Source organism: Bemisia tabaci, chromosome 2 (assembly GCF_918797505.1).
Source record: "Bemisia tabaci chromosome 2, PGI_BMITA_v3".
Classification (NCBI taxonomy): domain Eukaryota; kingdom Metazoa; phylum Arthropoda; class Insecta; order Hemiptera; family Aleyrodidae; genus Bemisia; species Bemisia tabaci.
Genome location: NC_092794.1, coordinates 72,882,009 through 72,908,625, shown reverse-complemented (window position 1 = coordinate 72,908,625; position 26,617 = coordinate 72,882,009). Strand labels below are relative to the sequence as shown.

The 26,617-nt window shown below is 40.6% G+C and overlaps 1 protein-coding gene across 1 annotated transcript in view; it reads left to right on the top strand.

The window, feature by feature from the left end:
• Positions 1 to 9,171: 9,171 nt before the first annotated feature.
• The window catches only part of LOC109032040 (uncharacterized), a 137,380-nt gene continuing 119,934 nt past the window's right edge, over positions 9,172 to 26,617 (top strand). Inside the window, 1 exon segment of the mRNA XM_019043945.2 lies at positions 9,172 to 9,543. The gene's annotated coding sequence lies outside the window, so the exon portion shown is untranslated.

The window sequence follows — 26,617 nt, the reverse complement described above, 5'->3', positions numbered from 1 at the left end:
AAAACCCCACAATAGGTAGGTATCCGATTGGTGGAAAAAGCACTGCTGGATTACCCTCTCCCTCTTTTCACGTCGTCACGTGAGAGTTCGGGAAGTGGCGAAGCCCTAGGGTAAGGGTTTTATCGACGATGAAACTGCCAGACCACGTATCTCGTTGGCGATGTTTAAAAATCTTCGCTCCTTCGTTATTTATTTATTTTTTTTCTTTTTTTTAAGGAGAACAAATCAATATAATTCCTTGAAGATTTCACAGAGTTTTCTTTTAACAGAGAAGAAAAATACCGGAGGTTTCCAAAGATGGACGTCTGGGCCGGATTTAGGGGGTGGCCACATAGGCCCATGGCGGCAAATAGGAGGCGGCAAGTTTTGCAATTTTTGTAAAGTTAGGTATAAAAAAAATCGGATTCCGAAAAAAAAATGTAGGTACAAACGAGAAAAGGTGACAAAATGTCTCATTTCCTGAGAGAATAGTAATTTCTAATTTTGTCGTCTTTCGGTGATACAAGAGACAGCACCGTTAATTAGTCGAGTCAAGAGAGAAGTCAAACATGCAATTTGGCCTGGAGCGGCGCGGCGCAGAGAGCAATGATGTCGAGAACTTTGGGATGAAAAGGAGAAGCCCTAGGTGCGGCGGTTGGCATGTAATGTAACACATATTAGCGCCTACAAGACTGCATGGATACCTCACGCATTGCGCTAAACTCAGTGCGGTCAGCAGCGGTCGGCGCGAAACGCATAGCGCCTACAAGACTGTAGAAATACTTCACGCATTGCGCCAAACACAGTTCAGTCAGCGCGGCGCGGCGCGGCGGCGGAAATTAAAATTATTTCACCACATCCATGTTTGTTCTTTCATAATTTTTTCGTTCATTCCTCATAAATGGAAGGCCTTGTCTACACAGAGATAGATTTACGGAACCTAACTCTCGCGCAAAGTTCCGTGAACTTCTGCTGGTAGTGTTGACAGGGCTTTCGTAAAAAATGTGTCCAACATTAGTAAACGCGTCTTATGCACCCTTCCTTCTCCGGCACGTTCACTTGATGGTTTTTATTGATGTTTCAAAACGAATGAGAAGGGGGCGGCAAAATACAGGCGGCCCATAGGCGGCAAGTAGGTAAATCCGGCTCTGACTACATCAGCGTAAGAATCTTAGGAATCTGTTATAATTTTTGAATTATATGTATAAAATCACTCAAGTCTACATTCCACAAAAAATATTTCCACTATATAATCACACGAGTCCAAGTCTGGTTGTCGGGTGGAAATATTTTCCCCCGATACTACGTACCTACCCACCATGGATTCCCTGAATTATCAGCAATTTTCACGAAGATTGAGTCGATTTCGATGCAAGTGAAAACTCAGATTGCAATTTGCCCCAATATAAGGTGATAAACTTTGTCTTCCAAAAAATCCACCTCTGCGTTTTTAAACCCCTTTTCCTATATGGATGGTCGCAATATAGTAAAATGTGCGATTTGCGGCATTCCCGTGCTCTCACGTGGAAGTGTTGTAAATAAATCAATCTAGAGGTCTCGTCCCCATAAGAAAATGTAGGTTCTCCTTCTACTCCATCCCCGAATGAACTTCGCTTCGCCATAAACCTGATGCCGTAAAAAAAATTTACTACCGAATAAAAAACCCTGTAATGTTAACATCAGGAGCATTATATCGTCCAGCGTATAAACTTCCAACAGGTCCCCCTCATGTCCTGAATTATGATTTTGTACTTCTCATTAGCTAATTCGATCAATGCACTTTCAAAGTAACCAACCAGATTATTGTATCTGCATTGTTTAAATTAATACCATCCGCACGCATAATTGGAACCGCAAAAATTTTCATTCAAGAGGAGCTTCAGAATTTTTGTCCTGAATAATGAATTTTTTTCAAGTCATGGGCTCAAAATAGAAATTAAAGCACAATAACACGCCTCAGAGAAAAATGTGTTAGCTATTTAATTGTTTATTAGTGTATCGTAAGTACCTGTGGTGTTGCTAATATGATTTGCTTCATGTAACCGTCCTCCGACAGGTATCCTGCAGTGGCGAGATTCTCCATGAAATAGGGAATTTTGTAGTTATAGTTTTAAAATTCCTCCAATTTCATAACGTCCTTTTTATGGCACAGGGACGGACGCAGACATGAAGAATTGCTATGAGTAGAAAACGCCTTCAAATATGAGGTTATGCACTCCGCAGCGACTCGATTGTCTAATCGTTTTCAGTGACCTTATCGATAATTCTCTAGCTTAGCAATGCTATCCATCGATCATAACGCGTAGCCTTTCAACAATACATGCAGGTGCGAGATTTCTTCGCTCTCGTGGTATTTTCCAAAAACGTGTAGATAGTCCACTCATTACCTGAAAAATAGAGGGAAAAATGCATAACAGCTGCTCGTTTCATGTTGAAAGTTGTTTACGTGGGTCTTCTACGTACCTCTTCAGGGCCGGGCTTATATTTTTAGTGCCTTAGTCTAAACTTTGGTCCGTTCCCCTAAAAGGAGACTCTCAGGAAGGGGGGGGGGGGTGTCCCAGACTCCTCTACGGCCCTTTCAGACCACAAAGAGGATGTTACAAGGCAGGAAACTGGTTTAAATTTACCATTAAAAAAAAATGATTTTACTTAAACAGTATTGAGGTGGTGAGTCGCCAACACTTTGACGCTACAGCGGACTGATTTTTGAAACTGATAGACAAAGCTATAGACAAGAAGACAAAAGGGATGTGGGCCTCCTATATTGGTGGAAACAAATGCAACGGACAAAGGAAGTAGGTAACAGACTAACTATCGGCAACCCACGAGAGACCCATTGGTTAGTACATCATTTTCTTCCTTACTCTATAAGAACCACACGTTTCAACCAATAGGATCGCTCCATATTTCCCACGTCTGTTTTGTCTATCAAATTCAACAATCAGTCCGCAGGAAAAAGCTGATTTTTGAAAATACTTGGTCGTTGATTCGTTCTTTATGAGCCCTCTTCACTGGTGCTCCATTGCGATGATCCGAAAGCAATCAGCAGCGTTAGACATTTTTTGTACAAAGCTTTGGGTCCTGCGGGACTCCCGCCTCACCGGGCTCTGATCAGGCCCGCCACATCCCATCTCGGGCCCTGGTACCAGTTTTCTGGCCCGGGCCCCTAGCACAGAGGGGGATCCGGGGGGCCTCCCCCGGGAAATTTTTGAAAATTTAAATCTATTTGGACTCATTTTGAAGCTCTTATGATGGAGATTTTCCATCAATTTCTGCAGAATGTTTACCTTTTTTTTTACTTTCAGCACCAAATACTTTCAAATTGTTGCATTCAAAACATCTATAAATTTTTTTTTGAGGGGGAGCAGATGATACTTTTCAATTCTAGGGGGAGCCGGGCCCCCCTGGACTCCCCTTTCGCACGTCTATGGTTGAGTCATGGTTGAGTTGAGCCATTGAAGTCGAGGATGCCCAGACAGGAGCCTCTTAGCATCCGACAACGAAAGAAAATGAAACGTTGCTGAATTTTGCGCGTCACGCGCAAAATTCAGCAACGATTCTCAGCGACCATCGGATAATGCCGGATTTGTCTGAACTATTCGAATTGATTTGACACACAATTGGATGAAAATAACTCGAATTAGTGAAATTTCCGCTGTTGAGCGCTGACTTTTGACTACCACATTCAGCTGCCAAATTCAGCGTGTGATTTCGGCATCAGGGAAAATGACGGAAATGTCGAAAATATCAAAGGAAATTTGTTAAATCTTCTTTATTTGCTTTCTAAAATGGGTTTGAGGTTTCGAACTACAAATTATGCCTGAATACTATTTTCAATTATGCTTTTTTAACTATTTGCCATATCCTCAATTGTCAGGGAATTTCACCAAAATGTGTCAGGGAAATGTCAGGGAATTTCATTTTCCAAATTTTGTCGCAACCCTGTAAAGTAAAAAAAAAAAACATTTCCTCGGAAAATTGTCAGAACAATGTCAAGATAAAAATCCGTAATAGTTTTGCACGATTGGCAGCTTTTGCATTAGTTAAGGCACGAAAAACAAGCAAAGCGCCCTGTTCAGTTAGTATCGCATGCGACAAACACTGTGAATTTCATTTTAATGCCTGAAGGATGCAACTATTCGAGCTCCATGGATGCCCGTGTTGCATACGCACGGAGTTGAAGGCGTTTTGACTTTCCAGGCACACACCGCTTCATCAGCGGCACGCCGGCTTTGCATGTTTCCCTTACACTTCAACCTAATTAGAGCGTTGCGTATTTTGTCGATGAAGTTGACAATTATTGATTTCTTAGCTACGTTTTCAATTCTCCGAAAAATACATTGATTATTTAAATGTATTACAAAGTTGCCGGTCCTCGAAATTGCAACAAATTTAGGTTTGTATCTGAGCATGATTTGTAAAGTTGCCTGGAACGATTCGTCCTTTCTTCGGATACTTTTTTTTCCATTTTAATTTTGGATAGATACTTTTGACGTTTCATTGTTTCTGCCGCGGAATAACGTAACTGCATTTTAATGTTGCCAAATTTCCCCTCGCAAATTACAATATTAACTGTAGGCTCTCGGGCATATCTAACTAAAAATTTATCCGATTTTCCATCTGATCTCATGCAAAAATCAGAGACATTTTGGACCAAAATTGCACAGGTACATTCTTGTAATAAATGAATTGTTTGAGTCAATTTTGCAACATTGAATTGGGGTTACGTTCCTTCGTCCGTAAAACGACGGTTTACGTCAGTGGCGTGGCGTACTTTGCGATCTATCGATTGTTATGCTATTTAAACCTATGGAAAAGGATCGATAAACAGGATGTTCGCAGCGAACACCTTAATAGTCGATTCTTTACCATAGGCTTGAATAGCAGAACAATCTATATATCGCAAAGCATGCCACTTCACTGACGTAAACCGTCGTCTTACGGACGAAGGAACGTAACCCCAAAATTTCGCACGTAAAGACGTGCGAAATTTTCAAAGGATTATCCAGATAAAAAGGCATACAATTTTGAGCAAAACGGCGACCGCGCGGAATTCGTCTTTCGAAAAAATGAAATGCACGAAGGTATATACATATCGACGGTGAAACTACCAAACCACGTATCTCGGTTTGCGACGTCGCAGACTTCCTGTCATACTTCATTTATTAAATGAAAAACTACTTAACATCCAGTCTTGAAAATTTCTGTGATTTTTCCTCTTTGTGTGGAGAAAATTCCGTGAAAATTTCAAGGAATGATATTGATTTGGTCTACTTCAAAAAAATAAAATGTGAGCGTAGATTTTTAAACATCGCAAACGAGATACCGACGGTGAAACTACCAAACCACGTATCTCGTTTGCGGTGTTTAAAAATCTACGCTCGCATTTTATTTTTTTGAAGTCGACCAACTCAATATCATTCCTTCACTTTCCTTCACTTTCATTCATTCCTTCATTTTCACAGAATTTTTTCCGCACGAAGAGGAAAAATCACAGAAATTTTCAAGACTAGACGTTAAGTAGTTTTTCATTTAAAAAATAAAGTATGACAGGAAGTATGCGACGTCGCAAACCGAGATACGTGGTTTGGTAGTTTCACCGTCGATATGTGGTTTGGTAGTTTCACCGTCGATATGAAACATCACAAACCGAGAAACATGCACATGATTTCCTAGTCGTATTGGGGAAACTGATCGAAAAGAAGTCGAGTAGGTACGATTGAGAAAAGACCATATTGACGTATTTATGCTGAAAGGAACTATGTGCATATGGTTTGCGTGAGACATAGTTCCTCTTACAATTAATAGGATTAAAGTACTTAATAGTAATTCCATATTGTTCTGCTCTTTCCTCTCCGCGCTCTGCCGTGAGCCGTGGCCGTGTGGGTGAAGCTGTGTGTGCCTGGAGAATTAAAACGCCTTCAACTTCGTGCGTATGCAATGCGGACATCCGTACAGCTCAAATAGTTGTATCCGTGCAGGCGTTAAAATGAGATTCATATAGCGTGCACTAATTGAGGGCGCTTTGCTTGTTTCTTTGGTGCCTTACTAATTCCAGCGTTGCCAATTGTGCCTGACTATTACTCATTCATATTTCGACTTTGCCAATTTTCCGAGGAATGCTTTGTTCCTCCAAGGACCACGTAAAACAGAGAGGAACCAAGCCAGCTATTGCCAAAATTTAATCGGGCAATTTAATGTTTTACATGAAAGCAGTTGTGCGGATTTTTGTGTAAATTTCAGTAAATCTTCTCCCTAGTGCGAAATAAATTCTTCAAAATTTTCAAATGAATCTGCACAAACATTCTCTCGTAAAAAATTAAATTGCCCAGATAAGAAACATGAATCAGAATGTTTAACTTCGTACCTTGTCTAGTGGTCCATTCCAGTCTGGATTTTTTCAGCTCTCAACGGACGAAATGTTTCATCACCTAACGAAAAACTAACGACCATAGATCCTCCTTGATTTTAAAATAGTTGTGGCATACCGTTTAGACTTCAAATTTACGAAATAAAGCATCAGGTTTTCTTGTAATAGAACAGTATGTGTGGAAGAAGAAGGTCCAAGTCTCGATTGGAGTTACGGCATTTTTCTTGTGGACGGCAGACCATTACTGTCGTGCTAAGGAGAAACGCCGTATGAGCTCTCGAATGTTGTCAAATCTCCTCTTAAAAATATGTATTTCTGCGAAGGAAGTTTGGCACCGTTTGAAGGCTCATACTGCGATTTTCCTCAGCATGGCAGATTAGACCGGATTCATAAGGAACGATTCAAAGACGAAGTATTTACGGAAATCCGCCCTAAAGTCCCTATTCCTAAGTAAGGCGATGACGAAAGTCATGTGTATGTTTTCCCTTTATAATTTTTTCCCTTCATTTTTGGCGTTTTCGCTTTAGGGGTGAGTCGCGACACCCTCTTTTTCGTTTTTGGGCTGATCATATCTCCTTTTTGGGGTTCGCGCTTTCGGACGTTGGCTCTTTTGGGCACGTCAATTTGTTACTATAACGTTTTCCCCGAGCAAGGTCACCAGGCGGCTGATCATTGAATTTGATAGACAAAGCGATAGACAAAGAAGAAAAAGGAAATGTGGGAGCGATCCTATTGGTTGAAATTCGTGGTTCTTATAGCTAAGGGGAAAAATGATGGACTAACTGTAGGGTCTCCTTGTCGGTTGCCGTTAGTCAGTCTATTACTTACCTACTTTGTCCGTTGCAACCACCCGCTTTCACCAGTAGGATCCAGTGGCGTGGCTTACTTTCGATGTATAGATTGATCTGCCATTTAAACTTACGGTAAATGATCGATCAACCGGTTGTTCACAACGAACTTTTTAACTATCGATTCTTTACCAAAGCTTCAAATGGGGAATATCGATAATCGATCATTCACGCTTCGCCATCGTCCCATTTTCCCTCTATCTCTTATATCTGTCGAGGGCAATTAGTCAAACCAGGCATTCTATCAAACGCCTCGGTCGGAAGTCAAATTTTAACACTTTACAGAATTCTGTAAATTTATGGCGAGGAGATCACGGGTTTTCAATATTTTGGGAAGACTATCTCTTCAAATCCGCGAACTCACCTTGTTCCTTTCTTTTCAAATGCCTCTTGTACATTCAAATGTTGAAATTTTAAAAAATTGATATTATAGGGCTTGCGGAAAATTTTAAGATAAAAATGCGTTCAGAAACTAAAAATCGTTTAAAATACATACTGGGCCAATCTTAATAGACCAAATTTAATAAAATTAATGGTATGTCATTTTACTCATCTACTAAATAGTAGTATAGCAAAGACAAATATTTGTAAATACAAATAAACTGCCGAAATCGAAATTAGGATTAAGGAAAACCAAAACTAATAGAAAACACAAAATGTGAAGAACAAGAAAAAACATAGGGAACCAAACCTAAAATGTTAATAAACAATATAAATAAAAATAAAGAGATAAATATAAAAACTCTAACTTTTATTTTATTATAATAATAAAAGTTGATAAATTCAGTAGTTAAAAATCATAATAGAAAAATATATAGGCGAACAATAAAAGGGTTTATGCTGCATATTTTTACAGAGAGTTCTTTCTTACAGGAGCAACGAATTATTTTGTCTAAAATTAGGAAGAGAATCAGAATCTCAATCTAAGTAAGAATATTTGACTATTTGCCTAGGCATTTGACAAAATGCCTGGTTTTACTATGTGCCCTCGACATATCCATCGCTTTGTCTATCAATTCCAATAATCACCCCGCAGTCTGTGCGATACAATTTGGACATTTTACATGGAGGTAAATAGGGAAAAGTGCTGATTTTCCAGCACTTTCCGGCAACAATGCCCGCGAGCGCGTCACGTCACGTCACGTCGCGTCACAGCGAGGTGACCCCCCCCCTCCCCCCTCCCCCCTCCCCCCCCCCCGCGTCCACGTCCACGACGCCGTCGTCGTCCACCGCGAAGGGCCGATCGCCGCTGCAATTACGTTTGCATTTAAGTATATATTTGCATTTTTATGTGCATCGTGACAGCATCGACGGGGCGTCGAGGCAGGAAGGGTAGCGGCGCACAGTGGATCGAGACGATTGGAGAGTTCGGACAAAATTTGTTTGACCAAAATTGCAAATTTTAATGTTTATTTCATCATATTTTAAGATTCAAGGGGTGTTTCTGCAAGAAAATTTCACGAAAAAACCAATGGAGTTACTTTTAGAACCTCTTAAATTTGTATGCACAGAGATATGCTGCCGTGCTAAGGAAAAACGCCGTATGAACCTTCAGGCGTCGCCAAATTTTCTTCGATGAAACGCGAATTCTCTGGTACTCTTATGAATATTTTTCTTCCAATTTTTCAGAGAATATTGTTTTGCATTTCGATCCAAAGTTCCTGAAAATTTCAAGGAAAAATATTCATAATCCCCCTCATAAATAAAAACTTTTTCAAAGGAAATTTGGCCACTCTCGAATGTTCATACGGCGTTCCTCCTTAGCACGGCAGTATAAGCGTTTAAAGTTCCCAAATTTTTGTCCGACCTCTCTCATTGGCTATACCCGCTGTGCGGCGGGGGGTGGGGGGAGGTCGTGGAATCGTTCCAGGGGCCTTGGGGGGTGAGTGGGGGAGGGTGGACTTTCATGTGGCGGGAAAATCGATCCCCGACCGAGCTGCGAAGTTACTCCACACTCGGGGGGATAGTTGTAAGTCACCCTCTTCCCGGGAACCACGCTCCCGACGTCAGCCACGTTCCCGACGGATCCTCACGATCTTTTCGCGTCGCCCTCGTGAGTTCTCCCCTTTCCTTTTGTTTTTCGACACCCCCGGCCCCCCTCGCCCCCACTTCCCCCCCCCCCCCCCCGGTTGGATTTTTGCGAGGACCACGGTGGAATTGGGCCCGGAGTCGCGAGTCGTCGTCCTCTCCCGCGAATCGAGCGTCCGTCGTTTTCGGATCATGTTTATCTCCGGAGTTTCCTGGCTCGTCCCGGCGACGATATGACGCTCTCCTACTTGCCCGCGTCCACGGATCCTCGCCGTTCTTCCCGATGGCAACGCTCGCGCCCTATGAACCACGTTTTTGGTAAGTTCTTCGTCCTTACTCAGATCCTCATCCCCGAGTTGTAATTTTCAACCGGAAAATCGCAAAATTTTGAAATTCAGTTGCGATTTTTCCACGATTTTTTGGAGATAATATCATCAGCAACAACTGACAACAGCTAATCAACAGCTGAGCGACTATCCCCGATCTTGTCGCGATTTTATCTCCATTAAACTGCGTTCGATAAAATGCCGATTTTATCTGAACCACGTTTTTGGTAAGTTAGACTCAGATTCTCCTCCCCAAGTTGCAGTTTTCAACCGGAGAATCGCGATATTTCGAAATTCAGTTGCGATTTTTCCACGATTTTTTGGCGATAATATCGCCAGGATCATCAACAGCTGAGCGACTATCCCCGATCTTGTCGCAATTCTATCGCCACTACACCGCGTTCGATAAAATAGAAATGTTATCTGAACCACGTTTTTGGTAAGTTACACTTAGATTCTCCTCACCAAGTTGCAGTTTTCAACCGGAAAATCGCGAAATTTTGAAATTCAGTTGCGATTTTATTTTTTTTTTTTATTTTTTTTTTTAAATCGCCAGGATCACTGGGCGAAATATAGTTATTACAGGAAAAAATGGATTGCTGATTTAACAATTCAATTGTTGAAAAAGTGACTGCAATGTTTCAAATGTACATTTTACAACAGTGAAAAGCTAATTTAACCTTGTGGGTGGATAAAGTAGCATTTTCGTGCTGTAAAATCTACATTGAAACATTGTGGTCACTGTTTTCAACTACAAAATTGTTAAATCAGCAATTTAATTGTTTCCGTGCATCAACATCGGAGCGACTATCCCCGATCTTGTCGCAATTTTACCTCCATTAGACCGCGTTCGATCGAATCGAAATTTTATCCGAATTAATTACGATTTTTTGTTCGATGATATTGCGATGAATCGCCGTCGATAAAATCGCGATTTCATATGATGAAACCGTAACTTATCGAAATCCTTTATCCAATACTGTCGCAATACATTGACATCTATAAAATCGCGATAAAGTATCCGATCGAATCGCAGCTAATCGTGCGATCACTATTACCAGGGGTTGACCGCTCAGTTTTAAATTCGCCAAAAAAACAATAAATAAAAAAATAAAATAAAAAAATAAAAAATTCAAGACAGATCAAGATGGAGATGGGTTCGAGGGTCAATTTCTCTGTGAGATGCAGTGCTGCTATTTTATTTTACCAAAGATTCTGGGGTTCCCGAAATTAATTGCGATTTCCGAAGGATCCGAGAAGAATTCGTACTTTTCAAAAGTTCCGAGGTATATGTTGAAATACGCCTGGATTATAAGTTCCGAAAATCGTCAAATTCGATCGAAGAATCATGAAATTTGGCCAAATTATTGGTAGAGCTGACAAAAAACCCGAAATTTCAAGACAATTTCAAACATAGTAGGAAATTCTGGGAATTTCGAAGATTCCGAGTAAGGTTCAAAATTAAAAAGATTCGAAAATTCGTAATTAATTCTTGGAGATGGTAGCACCGGTGAGCCCTTTGAAATTTCTTTTTGCGACCTTGAATTTTTGACGGACGAAAATTTATACGCTTAAAAGCCGTGCGAGATCAAATTCACGGAACGCAAAATTGAACCGATTATTTTCCAGATCACGTAAGCGCCAATCTTTATTTTGGTGGTAGAGAGTTTGTTTTTTCTTTGTTTTCTCCGGTATAATCAACCATGTCTGATCTCAATATAGCCCAGGGCCGGATTAAGGGGGTGGCCACATGGGCTGCGGCCCATGGCGGCAAAATGTAGGGGGCGGCAAATTTTGCAATCTTTTTGAATGTGGGTATCAAAAAAAGAGAAAAAAAAATCGGATTCAGAAAATAAATTACAAACGAGAAAAGGCGACAAAAATCTCTCATTTCCTGAGAGTGAAAGTATAGTAATTTGTAATTTTGTCGTCTTTCGGTAATACAAGGAACAAAACCTTTAATTAGTCGAGTTCAGAGAGAAATCAAACACGCAATTTGACCTGGAACGGAGCGGTGCGGCGGTCGGCATGAAACGCATAGCGCCTGCAATACTGCATGAATACTTCACGCATTGCGTCAAACACACTGCGGTCAGCAGCAGTCGGCCTGAAACGCATAGCGCCTACAAGACTGCATGAATACTTCACGCAATGCGCCAAACAGTGTGGTCAGCAGCGGTCGGCGTGAAATACATAGCGCCTACAAGACTGCATGAATACTTCACGCATTCCGCCAACACAGTGCGGTCGGCGCAGCGGCGGAAGTTAAAATTATTAACCACATTTATGTTTGTTCTTTCATAATTTTTCGTTCGTTTTTTATAAATGGAAGGCCTTGTCCAAACAGGGATGGGTTTACGGAACTAAACTTTTGTTGGTGTTGATGGGGCTTTCACAAAAAATGTGCCCAACACGAGTAAACACGTCTCATACACCCCTCCCCCACCGGCATGTTCACTTGATGGTTTTTATTAATCGTATTCGACAGATCACACAGGTGAGATTATATTGATATCGATTGGTTCAATATGTAACCACAGCCTCAAAAGTCAATTTAGAAATCTGAGGTAACGGGTCTTATGTGATCGAATTTTTATCCTCTCCAGTACCAAATGGCGATGAAATGTGAAATTGTTGGGAATTTTATCATTTTCAGCTTTTCCAAATTAAATCCTAAAATTTTTGTTTGAGGTTATGCTCTATTGTTTTGAACCAAACGATACATCGAACCACTGTCGTAATACGATCTAATGATGTTTCAAAACGAATGAGAAGGGGGCGGAAAAATATAAGCGGCCCATGGGCGGCAAATAGGTGAATCCGGCCGTGATATAGCCTACTAAAAGAATATACGTTTTTTGGAATTCGGAGATTGTCAACAAAGCGAATAAAACGGTTCTCCTTGTTTTTCTCGCAATCGCAATTTTGGCGCTTACGGGATATGGAAAATAATCGGTTCGATTGACCGAGATCAACACGAAGAAAGCGAGTAGCATCGAGATCAAACCGAGAGAAATAGGTCCGAGGGTTCCGGCGTGAGACGTGTCAACATTTTTCTCTTGACTTCGAATTGTTGACAGGAGCTAAAACACGGTTAAAACAGCCCTTAAATCGTCGTTTCCTACTAATTGGACGTATTTCTATCAAACGGAACTATGTGCATTATGACGTGAGCCCTGTTATGCGTGTATTACTATGGGTCTCAGGGCTCATGTCTTAATGCACATAGTTCCGTTTGGTAGAAATACGCCCATTTTGCATGCACTCGCGAATCGAAGGGTGTACTGAAAAATGGTGTTCTTGCATAATATGAAACTTAAGACATAGTTGTGTTGATTTTGGCACAGAAACAATGGAGAAATCGCGAGAAAAATTAGAATCGACAGAGGGTTTTTCTTATTTTGTGCTTGAAATCCGGCACTAACCGAATCCCTGGTTCTTTTTCCTCTCTTCCAGTTTAAAAAGCATGATGAAGTTAAGACATCCGTGGGAAAAAAACCATCATCATTTCTAACAAACTCGGCTGAGGGTTGTAAGAGCACTTACACAACATCAAAGCTAATTTCGTCCTAATATTGGAGTTTAAAATTCAGTCGTGTCAGTAGATTCCGTAGCTACACTTAATCCATTTTAAACTCGTTTATTCTCACGGGCCCATTTAACTTCTTCGCCTCTTTTACTACCCACTGCCCCTCTTTACCTATCCTTTTGTCAGTGATATTTTCGGTTCGAGATTTTGTTGCAGACGGTTTCAATGTTTTCTTTCAGTGCGAAACCTCAGAGACGATGTGTAGCATTTACGCGAGTACATTACAGGTGAGCCGAAGCTAACTGAAGATGATTTTGATCAGGATAATACGTTGTAATTATCATAAAATCACATTTAATAATTTTTTTTTAATTGTTTTAACTTGCCAGTAGGTCCCAGGTCCCAACGACCGAAAACTACGAATACCTGCGAGCTATTATTGACATTGACAGACAAAGCGATTGACAAAGAGGACGTATGGAAAATGGAACGATCCTGTTGGTTGAAACGGATGGTTGTTATAAACTACAAAGGGGAAAACGGTGGACTAACTATAGGGTCCGGCCCCTCCGTCTCTAGTTGGTTGTTGTAAATAACTCTTGTACTTACTTCGTTTATCCATTGCAACCACTCGTTTCCACCATTAGGATCGCTTCATTTCCTCCTTGCCCTCTTCTGCTTTCCATAGGCTCGTTCATCAATCGGACCATATACATTTTGCAATCAGGACTTACAACTTCTGACTCATCCGTATAAACACTTATGTGAATAGGGAAACCAATGGTACATAATTTGTTTCTATACTGAGCCACAAACAGTAAACGTAGTCCAATTCCAATAATTAGCTCGTTGCATCAAAAACTTTAATATTGCATATCGACGGTGTAAGTCGGCAATCACTTAACTCGGTTTGCGACGTCGCAGACTTCCTGTCATACTTTATTTTTTAAATGGAAAACTACTCAACGGCAATGCTTTAAAACCGTCATGATTTTTCTTCTCAATGCGAAGAAAATTCTGCAAAAACTTCAAGAAATAATGTCAATTTGTTCTCCTCTAAAAAAATGACGTAGAGTCGGAGATTTTCAGACACCGCAAACGAGTTATGTGATTGCCGACTTTCACCGTCGATATGGTGAGTGCATTTGACGGTGGTTTTTTTGACCAGTGCTGCCATTTCCTGGAATTAATTCTGGAATTCGGAACTTTTTAAATAATCGGAATTTTCCCGGAATCTTCTGAATTCCCGGAATTTTCAGCTAGTTTCGGAATTTCCTCGAAATTTGCAATTTTCGCCAAGTTGATCATTTATTTGGTCAAATTAGGGGCTTTTTGATCAAATTTGACGATATTCGGAACTAAACCCGGGCGTATTTCGGAATTTTTCCCCGGGATTTTTTAAAAAATCGGAATTGTTCTCGGAACTTTGGCAAATCGGAATATGTTTCCGGGAATTGGAATATTTTGATAAAATAAAATGGCAGCACTGTTTTTGTTCTCTATGCAGGCAGAGGGATTCCCGCTGTTGTAATTTTTTTACCTTCCGCGACACAAAGAATTAATGTATGTAACACAATTTCGCGGAGGAAAAGACGCCTCCCATGTAACGGGCGACGACCTGAGGCTCAAAGGAGCCATGCATCCGGATCCGGCGAAGGTAGGCGCACCGGGCGAGACGAGCGGCGCTCGCTTTATCTACCCCGCTTTCGTGTCATACATGTGGAATAGACTCAAGATAAGTGTTTTTTCTCCCCCGTGACAGCCGTTTTCCTTCCATGGGGCTGTTTTCATAGTCGTTCCTTAATCAGCTTTTTTCCTCGGAGCGTTCCGTGACTGAACGGGTTATTCGAAGGAGCTAGGGCGTAACCGCCAAATTTTCAGAAAATCAGTTACTGGCGGATTCTAGTCCTCGAGGGTGGACGAATTTTACCACCGAGCAATTCTGCCGTGTTAAGGAAGAACGCCGTATGAACATTTGAGAGTTGCCAAATTTCCTTCGATATAATGTTTATTTATGCGGAACGTTATGAATATTTTTCCTTGAAATTTTCAGGAATTTCAGGTGAAATTACGAGCAAAATCATCTGAAAAATTGGAAGGAAAATATTTACAAGTTTATTAGGAAATTCGTGTTTCATCAAAGAAATTTTCGCAACGCCTGAAGGTTCATATGGCGTTTTTCCCTAGCACATCAGAATGGGCTAGTAAACCATGAACGAATTTTGACTCGCAAGTACATTATTTCAAAGGGAAAGAACACGTCAAACACGATGTGCACATTGGATATGAGAAAAAGTACCTCTTAGAAACTGAGAAATATACACGTCACAAAGCACCGATTGAGCACATGGGAGAATTTCATGAGCGTCGCCGCCCGCGGCGAACTATGGTCCAAAACTCCAGGATAGGAAGAAATAAGTCGGATAATGACTGAAAGATCACGAAAGTTTCGCAACTGATGTTTTTATGAGTCGCTAATTTCGAATTTGATGTCAAATTGCCTACATTTTAACACCCTGACCTATTAATCGTGGGCAAGTTCATGGCACGTTGCGGCGCGGCGCGGCGTGCTGCCGCTGCCAGCTCGGAACGCACACTGACGCCTACAAACCTAAATGGATACTTCAAGCATTGCGCGATGCGTAAAATAACCCTTTAGGTTTGTAGGCGTTAGTGCGCGTTTTGCGCTGGCAGCACGCCGACCGCGCCGCGGCGGCGTCTCCGACGCGGGCGGGTGGTGAACGATTTCTTACGGGGAGAGCTCCCTGGCGGAGAAGCTCGTATATCCTGTAATTTTTTTTTTTTTTTTTTTTTTTTAATTTTCGACTTTCAAAATTACACACTGGTCGTGTTAAGTAGTAAGTGAACTCCCAACGCCAGATGAGGTGTAATAATAAAAGGCGGGTCGGGGTCGTGCACCATGCGCGCTGAAGACGGCGCAGGGCGGCTCATGAAATTCTCCTCTGTGCTCTGTCGACCAAGCACAACGTTTCCGCAAATTTAAGACGCCCCGTTTTCGCGCCGATCCGAATGATGTCATCGGGCACTAATTAGGAGCGGGCACGGATTTCTACGACTTACGTCAAATGTCCTCTTCCTCCTTGTACACGAAAAAGATAGTTCAGTCAAAACTACAGCTTCGGAATAAAATAATCATTCATTTTATCTGTAGTGAACAAGCGATAATTTCACATTAAAAACGTTTTATTTGAGCATACATGAGTGAAAGACGTGAGGAGATAGGGACTTGACTGACGTGGCACAACTTTTCCATCATTTTCCAGTCATTCCGTCGCGTTTGAAATTCCTTTCAGTCTATTGACTTTTTAAAATCGGGCTTGTCCGGAATTGAGGCTCCAAAAATACGTAATAAATTACCACATAATCTAATTACCTTGTACTTTTAAAATATTAAATAGAAATCATGAGGTTTAGTGACTCCTTCTACTGAAACTGCTCTTTAAACGCCCTCTTGTAACATGTGAAGATATGTTACAGTTTAAAAAGGGCGTGCGTTCCGAGCTTTCTCACCCAGCGAGGAATGCTTCCTTCCTAGTAATAAAAACCATGAGGAAGGGCAAAAACTACGATTTTTAATATAGTCATCGAGCTTCATGCACGCTGGGCTTGTCGATTTCCTTTGAAATTTTTGCAGTGGTGAATGCATAGCTGAAGTGCGCTACAGCTAGAATTGTACATAGCAAATGGGTAATTTTTATAGGAGGATTATAAATAAACAAGTGGTTAGAGATGAAAAAAAATACTATGAACTATACTGCATTTTGAAATTTGGACCTAAATTCCGGCCCGGTTTAAAAACAACGCACGTGCCATTAGTTTCCCTATGCACATACGTTCAGATGAGCCAGAATTTATAGGTCCAAATTGCAAAATACAGTCCAACTATGCAAAACGATAATCCGGGTATCGGAACTTAGCTGATTTGAAAACGCCTTCAAATGCGGCGTGATACCTCAAACACTCCGGAGAGTTCAAATAGTTGGATCATTGCGCCGTAAGAATGTGACGGAAGATTACAATTGAAATAGCCTTCATGCACGTGGCCTTTTCGATTTCCGTTAACATTTTTGCAGTCATGAATGCGCTTAAGTGCGCTTCAGCTAGAATTGTATTTAGCAAGTGGGTGGTTTTTATGGGAGGATTATAATTAAACAAGTGGTTAGAAATGGAAACAAAATAATATGAACTATGCAAAACGATTATTCCGATAACGGAACTTGGCTGTTTTAAAAACGCCTTCAAATGCTGCGTAATACCTCACGCATTCCGGAGAGTTCAAATAGTTGTATCATTGCGCCGTATGAATGTGACGGCAGATTTAAATGGAAATAGCCTTCATTCAGGCTCGCCACATCCCATCTCTGGCCCTGGTACCAGTTTTAAGGTCCGTGCCCCAAGCACGGAGGGGGGGGAGGTGTCCGAGGGGCATCCCCCGAGAAATTTTAGAATTTATACGACTAATCGGACGCATTTTGAAGCTTTCATAAAGAATTTCTCCATCAATTTCTGCGGAATAATTATGTTTTTTTTTCTTTTTCTTTTTTTTCTACTTTCAGCACAAAGTACTTGCGAATTGTTGCATTCAAAACATCTCGAAAATTTTTATTTTTTTTTGGGGGGGGGGGGGCATAAGATACTATTTTCAGTTCTATGAAGGCCAGGCACCCCTGGACTCCCCATTCGTTTGTCTATGGCAAGGGAGTTGAGCCATGAGCCATTGAAGTCGAGGATGCCCAGACTGGAGACTCCTAGCATCTGACGACGGAAGAAAATGAAACACAGTTACTAAAAATATCCCTCTGTACTGAAAATCTTGAAAATAGATAGAAATTTTCCAAGAAGTATACTCCTTTGAAAATTTAAGAAGAATTCTACAGTGCCCCAGCGTGTTTCTGAAAATCTATTCACCTTTTGCGAAATTTGTAGGGTAAATTTTTCACTTTTTCTTACGAAACAAGGGTTGCATGTGAATTCGTAGTGGTTTTTCACGGGTAACACGGGCCCCCTCCGGGGCCCGGGCCCCGGTACCAGGGACCCAGTATCCCCACCCCCTTGTTGCGGGCCTGCATCGAGCACCCCTAGTAAAAGTGAGACATTGTGACATCATTCTGATGCTATACTAATAGTGGTACCATCTTGAAGACCACCTTCTATTAAGCAGTGTGATGTCACTGTGTTGTCTGAATGGTCAAAGTGATGTCAGTGTGATGTCAGAGTGATATATAATTATAATGTTAGTGTAACATTTTAATGATTAGCTCCATGAAGTATTGCGATGTCTCAATGACGAGGTCATTATGTTCCACTTTCATCCGGGACGCTTTGCTAGTTGGAATACATTTTGCAATTAGGAACTACAAGTTGTGGCTCAATTTAGAAACAACGTATGCACCATTAGTTTTCCCGTGCATATAAATGTTTTTACAAATTAGCCAGATGTTTTAGTTCCTAATTACAAAATATAGTTCATTTAATTTTGACTGTCATAATGGTGTCAAAAATGGCAGTGCCATCGGAAAAGCGTATAATCTCCTGTATTCCTGAGTTAACACTTGTGATGACCAGACTGGTGGCAACATTTCTGCATGAGCAATATTTGTTTACGGGCTGGTAGCCCAGAACTTTCTTAGTAATTACCTGTGCTGCATCTCTGAAAATTTTATCAAACTTTTGTGAGTGTCTCTAGAAGTCTTTTTGCGTGATCGACCCAACCAGGGCGAAGAACTTGTCCAGAGAAACATTTCTGAGCCTCTGTGAATTTCAAAGCGCCCTTTTAAAACACAATTGGACGTATTTCTATCAAACGGAACTATGTGCATTAAGACATGAGCCCTGAGACCCATAAAAATATGTGCATAACAGGGCTCACGTTATAATTTATATAGTTCCGCTTGATAGAAATACGTCCAATTGAGTTAATTATAGAAGTCGATAGACAAATATAAAGAGAAAATAAGGCGATCCTCCCGGTGGTAGAGTAACTAACGGCAACCCACGAGAGACCCTATAGTTAGTCTGTCGTGTCCCGATTTAGTCTATAACAACTGCACCCGTTTCAACCAATCAGAATCACTCCATTTTTTCCCCGCATGTCTTCCTTATCCATAGCTTTATCAACTCTAAAAAAACCGGCGGCTATGTGCGATCTATGAAAGAGCATCACATTAAACTAGCTGACGCTCGTAATACCACCCTTCAGACTTTAACAGCATAGTCCGATCATACACTTGTGCCAATGAAATTCACCTGCACAAGAAATCGCATGTCAATTTATTGTGGTTTTATTTTTTTATTCTTCCCCCTTTCTAAGTAAATGTATTCAACTGAGAGAAAAAAAAAAACCAATCGCAACAGATAACGGATGTCAACGTTGCGCCTTCGTCAGCTGTTCGTCCTGATTGTGAGCAACTATTTTAACTCCGCGGAGAAAAAATTGCATATCGAATGGATTGAAGGAGATTTGAGGGAGTCAGCTCCCTCGGGTCGCGCACCAATCTAAATGAGGGAGTCCTTTGCTGGCGGTTCTCTTTAAAATGACTGTCTAACGCCGAAATGGCCGGCCATTGACATTTAAGGGGTTTGGAGGACAAGGTGCATAAGTGCAGTTTTTACTATTTCGAGAAATATGTGTCTGAAATTTCGAAATTACATGGATTTTTATAGCGGAGAGAAAGTCCAAACTAGCTAATTGATGCTTAAAAGTTGAAATTTGGGAGTGAATTTTTCAAAGAATAAGCCTTAAGACTAGCTTTACTTGAAATCATCAATATTCCAATTTTTTAAAAACTGCTCTCATGCGCCCTTCCCTCCGCAAGCCCATAAAATGTATCTGTCGCAGGCAAATAGTAACATTAGGCATTTTGTCAAATGCCTAGGAAAATAGTCAAATATTCTAACTTAGATTGAAATTCTGATTCTTCTCCTAATTTTAGACAAAATCATTCATTGCTCCTGCAGGAAAAAATTATCAGTAAAAATTTGCATCACACAGTAGTGCTTTAAACGAGTTTCCCTTCCTGAACAGAGGCTTATCTTGATATTTTTAGCATGTCAAAAAATACAGAATTCGTTAGAATTTTAACATTTAAAAATATGAGAAGCGATTGAAGTGGAAGAGCCAAAAAGAGTTGGTGGATTCGATGAGTTATTTTTCAAAAATAGTGAAAACTCGTGAGCTCTTTACAACTACAACATTTTGTAGATCGTCAAAATTTAACCATCTTTCCATAGGCATTTGACAAAATGCCTGATTTCACTATTTTCCTGCAACATATCCATTTTAGAGAAGATGTTACTTTTTCTATTCAACAAATCAGAGTATTCGTAAGGATACCAAAGAGCAATTGAAATAAGAACAAAAAAAAAAAAAGAAATGAAAACATGGATCATTTTGTCTTAATGACATTTTTGCTCTCATCTGAAGTCTCCTGAATCTTTCTTCCAGCATAACTTAAGCTTTAGTCGAAGAAAGGGCGTATCTGTAATTATTAGACAATTATGAAAAGAGGTGATGGGGAAGGGGGAGGAGGCTGCACACTCAGGCCTAGACTCCATTTTTGTAAATAGCCTCGCAAAGTGGATCGAGTCAATAGCAGAGATCGGACAAAGTTTGGAAACTTCAAACGCTCATAATTCCGTTGATATAAAACTTTGAAGTTCTAAAGTGGTTCCTTTAGTTTTCTCGAGAAATTTTCAATTGGAAGCATCCCTTGAAATTTAAAATGTGAGGATCACTAGACAAGGTACGAATTTAAGCATTCTGATACATGTTTCCTAACCAGAATTTCACGTGGAACACGATTCGCGCAACGATTATTTCTGAAACTCATTCTTAACGAAGATATTAACAGTTTTATTTCACATTAGTTACAAGGAATTTGAACTGCCCTCTCACAAGAAACTCAAAGCTCTACGTGAGTCAAATCGCTCACTACAACGGTTTCAGCAAGCTTCTCAATCGAACAATGTTCATTTCACACCATGTGTTTTTCAAACTATAAGTAATTTGCTATAGCTGAGCGAAAGCGTCAAGATTGAGGTTGCCAGATTTTTATATCGCAGAGACGTTCATGATAACGTTTAGCGCGCGATGTGAATCACGTAGAGCATTGAGTTTTCATGAGCGGGTGGTTTTAATTCAAGCAACAAGAATCATTTAATATCTTTGGAAGGAGTTGATTTCGGTAATTTTCATAGTGCGCATCGTGTTCTACTTGAAATTTTGGTGAAGAAAAATTGATCAGAATGCTGAAATTCGTACCTTGTCTAGTGGTCCATGTCCGACCTCTCTAATTCTTTCGATCCACTGTGCGTCGGTCGTTTTCAAGATAATCCTATATCAAACTCGACTGCCGACCTCAGATTATGTAAATTTTTATTAATCTAGGTAAGCATGAGTGCGTGGGCTTCAGTCAAAATAATGTGCTTCAATCAATAAAGGCCGCGTACAACTTACTTCAGTTCTTGCGTGTTCCCAAACAATTTGGTCGGACCTATAGCTTGCTTTATACTTACATCCTTCAGGCCTGTCTATGCCATTTATTTTTTCATGCAGAATAATGTAAGTATTTACTTTAATGCCTATGGGTAAAAACTACCATCTATATCGGCGGAGAAAAAAAATTGGAAAGATAGTTCAAACAAATTATCAAACGCTAATAGTCGTTGAGGTCAAACTGGCATTCGGTGTAGGTATCGTTATTTCATTAAAAAGAAATTGGCAATGGAGCACAAAACAAGGTGCAAATTTGAGCATTCTGATACATGATTCCTCCGCAAAATTTTACATAGAACACGATTCGCGCAACGAAAATAACTGATATTAACTCTAAATCAAGATGATAACGTTTTTATTCAGCATTATTGGTTACGAAAAATTTTAATTTCCCGCTCACAAGAAAAACCAAGGTCTACTTAATTGAAATCGTAAACTACAACGGTTTAGGCTGGCTTCTCAGTATGAGTGTTCCTTGCTTACCCTGTGTTTTCCAAAGTGTAAACAATATGCAGCAGCTGAGCTGAAGCGCCGATATTGAGGCGGTTGTCATGTTTCCACACCTTTGTGACTACCACGATAGTGTCTAGTGTGCGATTTATCTTACACTGAAGAAATTTGAATTTATTAATCGAAAAACGTTAATATCTTCTTTAGAAATTACTTTTAATAATTTTTTTGGCTAAATAGTGTTCCACGTGTAATTTTGATGATAAAAAGTCTATGGCAAGGGAGTTGAGCCATGAGCCATTGAAGTCGAGGATGCCCAGACTGGAGCATCTTAGCATCTGACGACGGAAGAAAATGAAACGCAGTTACTAAAAATATCCCTCTGTACTGAAAATCTTGAAAATAGATAGATATTTTCCGAGAAGTATACTTCTTTGAAAATTCAAGAAGAATTCTACAGTGCCCCAGCGTGTTTCTGAAAATCTATTCCCCTTTTGCGAAATTTTTAGGGTAAATTTTTCACTTTTTCTTACGAAGCAAGGGTTGCATGTGAATTTGTAGTGGATTATCACGGGTATCACGGGCCCCGGTACCAGGGACCCAGTACCCCCCCCCCCCCCTTGTGGCGGGCCTGGTTTGTTTACCCTGTGATGTAGGTCGGCACAACCTGGCCAGCGAAATGCGGAATTCGAAGAATGAAAAACCGACCATAATGTCCGAATTTTTTGCTTAAATCAACTCAAGATAAAATTTCAAGCACTTTTTATAGAATTACTTTTTTCCATAAATTACAATATTTCCAAGGAAATCGATGATAAAATTCGTCGTGCCGACCTGTGTCATAAAAAAAAAAATCCAAGATGCCCGAAATACGAACACCTCTTTTGTGTTCTCTATGCCAGCAGAGAGTTTAAAAGCACACCATCATCTCACTTTTAGTCCGGAATATGCCTGATTAACATGCGTGTTTACTGCTTACTTTCTTTCTTTCCTCGACAGTTAATTTTTCACAATGAAACCTCCTCGTCCTAACTCTTGCCTTAAATGATTTATAATCTCCCTAGTCCAGTAAATCTAGAATTTTTTTTTTTTTTTGGGGGGGGGGGGGGAAATCAATATGTACTGCAGGCATACTTCACGCATTGCGCCAACAGTGCGGTCGCCGGTCGACGCAAAGCGCAGACTGCAGGAATACTGCACGCATTGCGCTAAACACAGTGCGGTCGCTGGTCGGCGCGCAAAAGCATGTTAGCGCCTGCAAGACTGCAAGAATACTTCACGCATTACTCTAAACACATTGTTGTCTCCGGTCCTCGCGAAAATCATATTAGCGCCCATAAGACTGAAAGAGTACTTCACACATTGCGCATTCACTATAGTGCGCGCTTCAATCGTTGAAAATTCGTAATATCTTGGTGCCGAACCTGGTCTACACCATTTTCGCCCAGCGTGCACCCCGATCCTGCAATCCTAGGATCGAGGGTTTGTACAGATGTTGCACCCCTGAATGGTATCTTAGTGTATTGAGTAATTGATTACGAAGCTCGCCAGTCTTATTCTGATCGACTATCGTTAAGACGAAAACCTGTCTCTAGCAAGGAAATCAGCCGGTCCCTTGAGTTCTCGTTATTTAGAGAGATTACTGTATTATAGTTTTCTTCCCCTTTACAATCTCGCCCATCAGTAATGCACAAGAACACCGAAAAAACAATTTTTATCATGAAAATATGAATTTTATCATGAGAATAAATGAATCGTATCATAAAAATATATTAATTTTATAATGAGAATATATCGACGGTGTAAGTCGGCAATCACATGACTCGGTTTGCAACGTCGCAGACTTCCTGTCATACTTTATTTTTAAACGGAAAAATACTCAACGGCAATTTTTTAAAACTGCCGTGATTTTTCTTCTCAATTCGAAGAAAATTCTAAAAAAACTTCAGGAAATAATATCAATTTGTTCTCCTTTAAAAAAATGACGTAGAGGCGGAGATTTTCAGACACCGCAGACGAGTTATGTGATTGCCGACTTACACCGTCGATATGAATTTTATAATGAAAATATATATATTTTATCAATGCTGCGGCGACAAAGAAGGGCAGCGAAGCGGCCCCTTGATGGCGCGGAGCGCCTTCAAGGGGTTGGGCCGCGTAGCGGCCAGGGGGCATAGCCCCTTAGTATCAAATACCAAGGAATGAGAATCCGCCGAACCCGCAATTTCGCCGAAACGTGCGGACGTGTTCCCTTCCCTGATCTGGGGATTCATTTGCAAAGAGTCTTCCAGTAATATCATAGCTCGAGGTTTTTTCCCTCGTGCGCTCTTCCTATGAAACTTAAATCTTCATTTGTGATGTCTCGAAATCTCACCTGCCAACCCCCTCCCCCTACCGCTATGCGGTAAGCAGGATTCGACGAAATCCTACCCCTGAATCCAGCCAGCCGCCCTGTTATCAAATCACAATTTGAATTTATTTCCATTCTCTCGCAGATGGGTCACCATGCAGAGATTAGAATTTCAGCACCGCAATCCATCCGCCCTTTTCATAATCTCACGTAGGATATGATGGACACATTCAGTGCCGATATCAGCTGAATGATGATGAGGAATTAAGCGTTTTTTGTGCTGTCAATACGATCATCTTGCTCGGCAAACACTAACGCTTACTTCAATCACATCATACACAAAACGAATTTGGAAGTACTCTCACGTGAGATGTGTTTTTTATTCTGCTGATTTTTTTTTATCAATATTATTTTCACTTTTTGCAGTCGTTTTAAGATTTTTTTGGTAATTCAACGCCTTTTACTCTCAAAAATCTCGGTCAAGAAGAATTCGATGTGGGCAAAGGTTGCTGGGTAGTGAGTCTCAATTTTTATTTGATCTCGCATTAGGAATTACCTTTTGAAACTCTTCAGTGGGCAATACTCTGTGCTAAGGAAGAACGCCGTATGAGCCTTTAGACGTTGCCAAATTTCCTTTGATAAGACATGAATTTTTAGGTAAATCTGTGAATATTCTTCCTTCCGATTTTTTAGAGAATAACATTTGCCATCAGATCTCAACTGTATCAAAATTTCAAAAGAAAATATTCATAACTCTCCACAGTATTTTATCGGAGGAAATTTGGCAACTCTCGAATGTTCATACGGCGCTTTTCCTTAGCACGGTAGAGTAAAAATGGATTACATTTTGCAATTAGGAGCTGCAATTGCTGACTCTTGCGTATAAAAACACTCAAGTGCGCAGGAAAACTAATGATACATACGTTGTTTCTAAACTGACACAGGAATTGTACTTCCAAAATGCAAAATTCATTCCAAATATCCAAGTAAGTCACATCTCCTTTACATAACAGTCCATCATTCTAAGGAGTTGCCCAATGCCTAAAATATTCTCTGACTGCAGACTCAAGGGGAGAGAGAGAGATCAAAGCAATCTATTTTCGACACATATTTTTGTCGAGTTTTTCGATTTATTTGACTGTGAAAAACAGGAATAAAAAAGAAAACAAAAAAAAAACTTGACAGTATTTCCCACGTGACTAAAAAATATTGGCACGAGCCGATCGCGGGAATTGGCGGGTACCGTCAGCCCGTCGGGGACTACCCCTCCCTCTACCTCTCTGCTGAAAGTAGGGGATGCCAGGCGATATTGACAGAATATTTTGCACTATGCTATCCGTGCGAGCTCTCTCGCAAATCTCCTGACCTTTGAAGAACTCGGGTTGTTTGAACGCGGAAAGAATAACAAGCAAAACGAGCACATGTGTTTTTAAACCGACTAGCTCTATCTTGTTCATAGAGTTTCGCAGCCCAAGTAGCACTATCGTGGTCTTTTTACTATGTATCATCCAGAAAAAAATGTGACGGAGGGAATTAAAGGACCAATGACAATGGAGATGTTGCATGTGTGACAATCTAGAACCTGAAGTTTTGATTTTTCCAAAATAATCCAACTACAAAAGGTTAAAATTTGAATCATATTAATCGCACCTAGAATACATCGCACAAAAGTCGAAGATCTACCTTAATGTAACAGGAATTGTCCAGTTTTAGCGTTCCTGCGGGATGTTAAAAAGAGAGACAAGGTACGAATTTAGGCGTCCTGATATGAGTTTCTTCCTTAAAGTATCACGTAGAACACGATTAGCGCAACGGAAATTACTGCAACTAACACCTAACCAAAATTGTAACTTTTTTATTCAGCGCTGGCTACGATTTTGAATTCCCCGCTTCCAGGGTAAACCAGAGCCTGCTTGAATCAAATTGCGCACTACAACGGTTTTGAGAAGCCTCTCAATCAAGTCCTCTCCCTTCTCCGAGGTGCACACAACTTGCAACAGCCGAGCCAAAGTACCGATAGCCAGGGACCATATTCTCAAGCTCCAAAGACTATCACGGCAACGTTTAGTGTGCGATTTAACTCAATAGGTTACGGTATTTTTCCACGGTGCACGACGTTTGCGCACACTTTTCGTACCGATAACGTTTGCGCACAAAATTCCGAATTTTCATTTGCGCACAGTTTTACCGATAACGTTTGCGCACACTGCACTATGTGGCAA